Source organism: Pinus tabuliformis, chromosome 9, assembly GCF_031772625.1.
Source record: "Pinus tabuliformis cultivar Carrire ecotype Pingquan chromosome 9, CPIR1, whole genome shotgun sequence".
Lineage (NCBI taxonomy): Eukaryota > Viridiplantae > Streptophyta > Pinopsida > Pinales > Pinaceae > Pinus > Pinus tabuliformis.
In genome coordinates this window covers 1,691,900,901-1,691,906,752 of record NC_142307.1, presented here as the reverse complement: position 1 = coordinate 1,691,906,752, position 5,852 = coordinate 1,691,900,901, and positions in this window count along the sequence as shown.

Here is a 5,852-nt window from a genome sequence, read left to right as displayed (position 1 = left end):
TAGGCCATGTGTGTAAATTTTTAATATCTGATGAAGTGTGAGATCCAGTATGCAGGTTATTGGTTTGTGATGCTTTGCTTGATCTAAAATAAGGATGCACCTATGTGGATGATGATGGATGATGGATCGGGATCTTAAGGCTTGGAATGTATTATCATTATGTGGTTTGATCATGGATAGACTAGATCTGAATACTGACGCATGTTTTATTCTGTAAATGTTATGATCTGGGTATGACTGAATTCTGAAATAGTTGTGAAGTTTTTTAAGTTAGTATTTGTAGATCTGTATGCGGGTTCGCTTTGGTAAAAGCGCGTATACACGCTGGTTCAGCTCATCAGAGTAGCGTATACATTATGAAATATGATATCTGAATTTGGAGTTGGTTCTAGTGGTTGTTGCAGAGTTTTAGGTTCTGCTCTGTGTTCTAGTGACTGTGTTTTGATGATAGGCCTTCAGTGATTCAGAGATTGATGATTGAGTATTCAATGATTGGTTAATGCAATGGTTGTATTGCAATGGTGATTGATTTTGAGCTTCAATGTTTTTGATGGGTCAGGTATGAAAATTGGATGAAACGTGGCCTTCAGATTGTGGTGTTGTGTTCCAGGTGTATCCAGTCTGAAAATTTATGAAACATGGTCCCTAGAGGAAGAGAGAAGGTCGTAGCCTTCTGTAGGCCAGTGCCTATGTACTGGTAAACATATTGGCCAGTACAAGACCCAGGTGGTTGTAGCTCCCTTCCAGTAGCAGCTAGAAAACGAGTGAAGGTTGCAGCCTTCAGTAGGCCGACGGCTATGTACTAGTAAATATATCAGCTAGTACAAGAGCCAGGGGGTTGTAGCTCCCTTCCAGTAGAAGCTAGAGAATGAGAGAAGGTTGTAGCCTTCTGCAGGTGGGTGCCTGCGTACTGGTATGAGTCTGCGCCAGTACAAGATTGTTAACAGGTTTTTCTTATATTAAAAGAAGACAACAGCAGGTGGTTTTGTCTCGCATTGGGTTTCCACCTTAAACCTTGGTGTTCATGTGTGTTTCTTATGTGTGATGATCTGTTCTGTTTTTACTGCACCTGGTTACTATTGATATGGTTAAATGAAGTATTGAGGCACATATTAATGATCAACATATGATGAATTAACTGAATCATAAGTTTGCTGGATATACGCTAGTTGCATTAAATACAGTTGCATGTACATGCAAGTTCCCTTAACTGAAGTAGCATATATGAATCAGAGTATGGAAATGAAAAATTTATTGATTTGCTAATACTGATTCACCCCCGCCCCCTTCTTAGTATTATTTCCAGCAATTGCCTCTTAAGTTTGAATGAAGCCCAAGTTTATAATTAAAGGAGGCTCCTTGGGTTACAGTAATCTTGCTGCAATACTGAGAGGCATCACCATTTTGGAACCATTTCCAGGGGGGGTGTCAAAAAAACACTCGTTCTTTGATTGATTCCTTATTTATTTTCTGCATTCATATTTTTTCATAAAAAGAAAATAACAAATCAACATTAGTACATTCTTCCTATTTTTTAGAAACAAAAAAAAATATTCTTCAATTTCACAAATCCCCCACTTGATCATGTGATATAGTAAGAAACACATCACTATCCAATTTTGTAGGTAGAAGAAGAATAGGTGGCACAAACATTTGAAGGAGGCATGGAGCATATCTACTTTGTCAACCCATATTAGCAAGGTATGAACTACCCATACTCTTTCAATACAATTTATAATGCACAATTTTAACTTAAGTATCCACCCATCACCTCACCTTGTTCTACGCCCACTCTATATTCTTATCCTCCCCAATGGGGTGATCCATATTTCCCTCAATGTTCATGGTCTTATCCTCCACAACATGTCATTCCTCCTCTTTAGCCATATCAACACTAGTCTCCTCAATTGGGTGATCCAAATTTCCCTCAACATCGTTAGTATCTTCAATTCCAATATTAATACTATTGACCTCCACTACAACCATAGCCTCAACCACAACCATCTCAAAGACCTACTCCTACTCAAATACTTGCACAACCATTTCCGAACCCAAACAATAAAGTAACTCATCCCACTTACAATGTTTAGGTACAAAATTTCCAATAGTTCCTCTTAATCTAAGTAATATTTATATTAGATCAAGAAGGGTATTGCAAAAACCAGATTCTCTTTCTATAATTGAAGAAAAACATCTAGAAAAATATGATTCGGAGGATATTAAATAATCATGGGCCATATTGGATGGAGAGAAATCATTGTAGCCTGATATTGAAGAATTTGTACTATGTCTATCATCTGATCCTTTATGTGTTCAAGGGACTAGTCGAAAAATAGTAGAAGATTTGAATGGCATGGAAGAAGAAGACATACAAGATGGATATATATAAGAAAGTGAACAAAGGCATCACAACCATATTGAACATTGGTTCCAGATAATCATTAAGATGAAGCACCATGCTTCTTTTCAATTGTTCTTGACATCATCGCAATCAACGTAGCTAAACTCTCATATTCTGGCATATATCAAAGCATATCATTCAAACATGCATATGAGTTTACTGTTTTTTCCTAGTATGTACTTGGCTCCATTGGAAATATTCCTATAGTTGAAAGAGAATTTATTTTTTTCAATTAGAGTAGGATAGAATAAAGAAATAAAAAGGGGAAAAAGAGGAAAAAAATAGGAAAAAATAAAATCTCAGGTGAAAACCTCCTTGAGGCACCTATGATTGGGCCATGATAGAAAACCTCTATGATGTGGTCATTGGATTGGAGAAAACAGAGAAATAAAAGACAAAAAAAGACAAAAATAAATAAATAAGATCTTTGGTGAAAACCTCCTCTAAGGTTCCTAGAAAAACGTGTTGGTTGAAAACCTCATTGAGGCACCCAGTAGGCCTAAAGAAAAAGAGAGAAAATGAAAAAATGAAAAAAGGAAATAGAAAATGAAAATTTTGGCTTTAGGTATACCTCTTTGTTTGTATGCAATTACTCTCCCACTTTAACAAGCACAAGAAACAAGTCAACAACATAAAGAGAAACTAATCAACAAGGAAGATATCAACTTAAAGCATTCAAACCTAAGTTCTTCATCTCCTATACATAAGTGCTTCAAAATGGCTAATATAGGTCCATACATATATTTTCATTGTCATAATTCATCCCCATGGAATTTCCCACGCATTCCCATTCATTTCCAACACATTTGGAGCATTTACTTGAAATGTTATAGGAATCTCCTGAAATGCTACGGATGGTTGTCTCAGTAAAAAGCTACAATGCACACTTTTTTTTGACATTTTGAGAGAAGGACGGCACCCATAGGTTCAATTTTTTTTTCAACACCTCTAAGTGTAAAAAATTGGGACCAATCACTTTGCATTGCCTCTACAAGTTTACGGTGGTCTTATTTATATGTGATGAGCCTCTGTATTGCAGCAAGAATGCTGCAACTCCCAAGGCTACCGAGTTTTAATTATCAACCCGGGGTTCGTACAAACTTAAGAGGTACCAACACTATATGTTCAACATACAATGTGTCCTTCCTTTGTTGTCATGATGTAATGGAGTGAATGCACTGAAATCAAACCCTAAACTAATTGCAGAAAATGAACTGAAATGGAAGCCCTAACCTATTGGAAGAAATAAAGTACAATCAAAGAAACATATTATAATTGCATAAAGATCATGAACTAAATTTAAAAGAAACCTAACTTAACCTTATTTATCACGTGTTATGATTTAAACTAACTGAGCATGGAATCTGATATAGAGAGTTCTAACTACTATGTGCATGAATAAATATAAAATAACTTTTTCCTTTTTACCTTTTTGCTTGGAAAATATAAATGCTAATCTTGCTTGGTTCTTTGGCAGGGGAGACAAGTGTGGAGGAAAAGGAGTAAAATGGTTCAGATGTCTTGGAGGGAAAGTAGGGGCCTAATCCTAGCTTCTAGTGATGATTTTTCTTAATTTGGGCTCAAAACGGGCCACTACAGGTTTTCCTAAAGGATTTCTATAGGAAGTACTAGTTCCTACAGGATCCCCTGTTTTATTACAAAAAAAAGACCAAAAGCTTAGGAAGTGGTCTAGAAGGTGGAATGGAGCTTGGGAAAGGTGGATAATGGAAGAACAAGGCATGGAGGTGGTGGAAACTACCCAAAAATCAAGCAAGGGCTTCAAGATGGGTAGATTGGTTCAATTGAAATGGAAATTTTTGCTTATAAAACAAGAATTTGGATTGAGATTTTAGTGGATTTTGGCGACATGGGTGCATAGGGATTGGATGAGGTGAACGAGATGAGGTCTCACTGCAACAAAAAACATTACTTTATGCATCTATCTACAAATTCATCTATACATGGGAAAGATTTATTACATAACAAAAAATTACAAGTCTAAAATCCAAAAATTCGAGAACTAGTGAGCTAGTAAATGTATCAAATGCCTAACCTAATCAAGTGAAAATTCAATGCGGTAAATTTCGTTATTAATTAGATTTTTTTTATTATCTAAATCAAGTGTAGTAAACTTGATTGAATCTTGTTAGCATGCTCTAAAAATAGCATAAATTTGTTGCTATTTGCCACAAAGGAGTTCCAAAAATCTAGATTTTGGAATAAGAAAACTAATCCAAGCAACTCAATGATTACTATGACATTTCAAATATTTTCCAAGGATGAAATGATGCTTGTGACCCTGCAAAAGAACTTACATTAACCATTTAACTTGATTCTACAACAAGAAATCATTAATACTAAATGTAGAAATAGAAAGAAATAAGAACAAGAGATACATGTGAATAAGAAGTGAAAAGAATAAAAACAAATGATACAGAAGGGATTTGAGGCTCATAGGATGGCCACACCCAAGAAAAATTAGAGACCTATGGAGGAGAACAAGATTTAGAAGCTGAAAATGACACCAATATTCATTATTTTCATCAATACAATTACATCCCTGCAAGAAAATACAATGGAGCTACAAAAATATGAGTTCTCTCAACAAGAAGACTAATCAAAATCCCTCCCTAGAGAAAAATTCCACTTGGTAGTTATGAAAAATGATTAGGAATAATTCCCCATGAAAGGAGGAAGTTTTCCCCACCAAAATCCCTTGATTAGTGGATCTGGTTCCCAATACTAAGAATCTGCATTAAATGGGAAGGAACACATTCCTAAATTTTCTCAATCATTGGAGTTGCACAATATATGCCATAATTCCATAATATCTTGTTGATTTATTATTTAATATTGATCCTCCTGTAGTAGGAGCAAGTCCCTAAATTATCTCCTCCTCCAAATCTTCATAATCTGCCCAATATTCTCATAATAATCCACAAAAATAAATAATATTAGGCACAAATATGCAATTATTCATAAACCTTCCTAATGAACATATTATAGTTAAAAATACATTATCTAACGTAAAAAGAGAGGTTTAATATGCCGAAGGATGGTTAGATGGACCTTAATTTATTTTTAATTTAGAGGCATGCACCTTAATTTATGTCTAATTTAGATCCTCCTATAGTAGGGAGAAAGTCCCTAAATTATCTCCTCCTCCAAATATTCATAATCTGCGCAATATTCTCATAATATTTCACAAAAAAAAAAATATTAGGCACAAATATGCAACTATTCATAAACCTTCCTAATGAACGTATTAAAGTTAAAAATACATTATCTAATGCAAAAAGAGAGGTTTAATATGCCGAAGGATGGTTAGATGGACCTTAATTTATGTTTAATTTAGAGGCATGGGCATTAATTTATGTCTAATTTAGAGGCCCATCAAACCCCCTGCTAAAAGTGTTTCTCATCCTTTGAGTAACTTAGTAATCTCATTGTG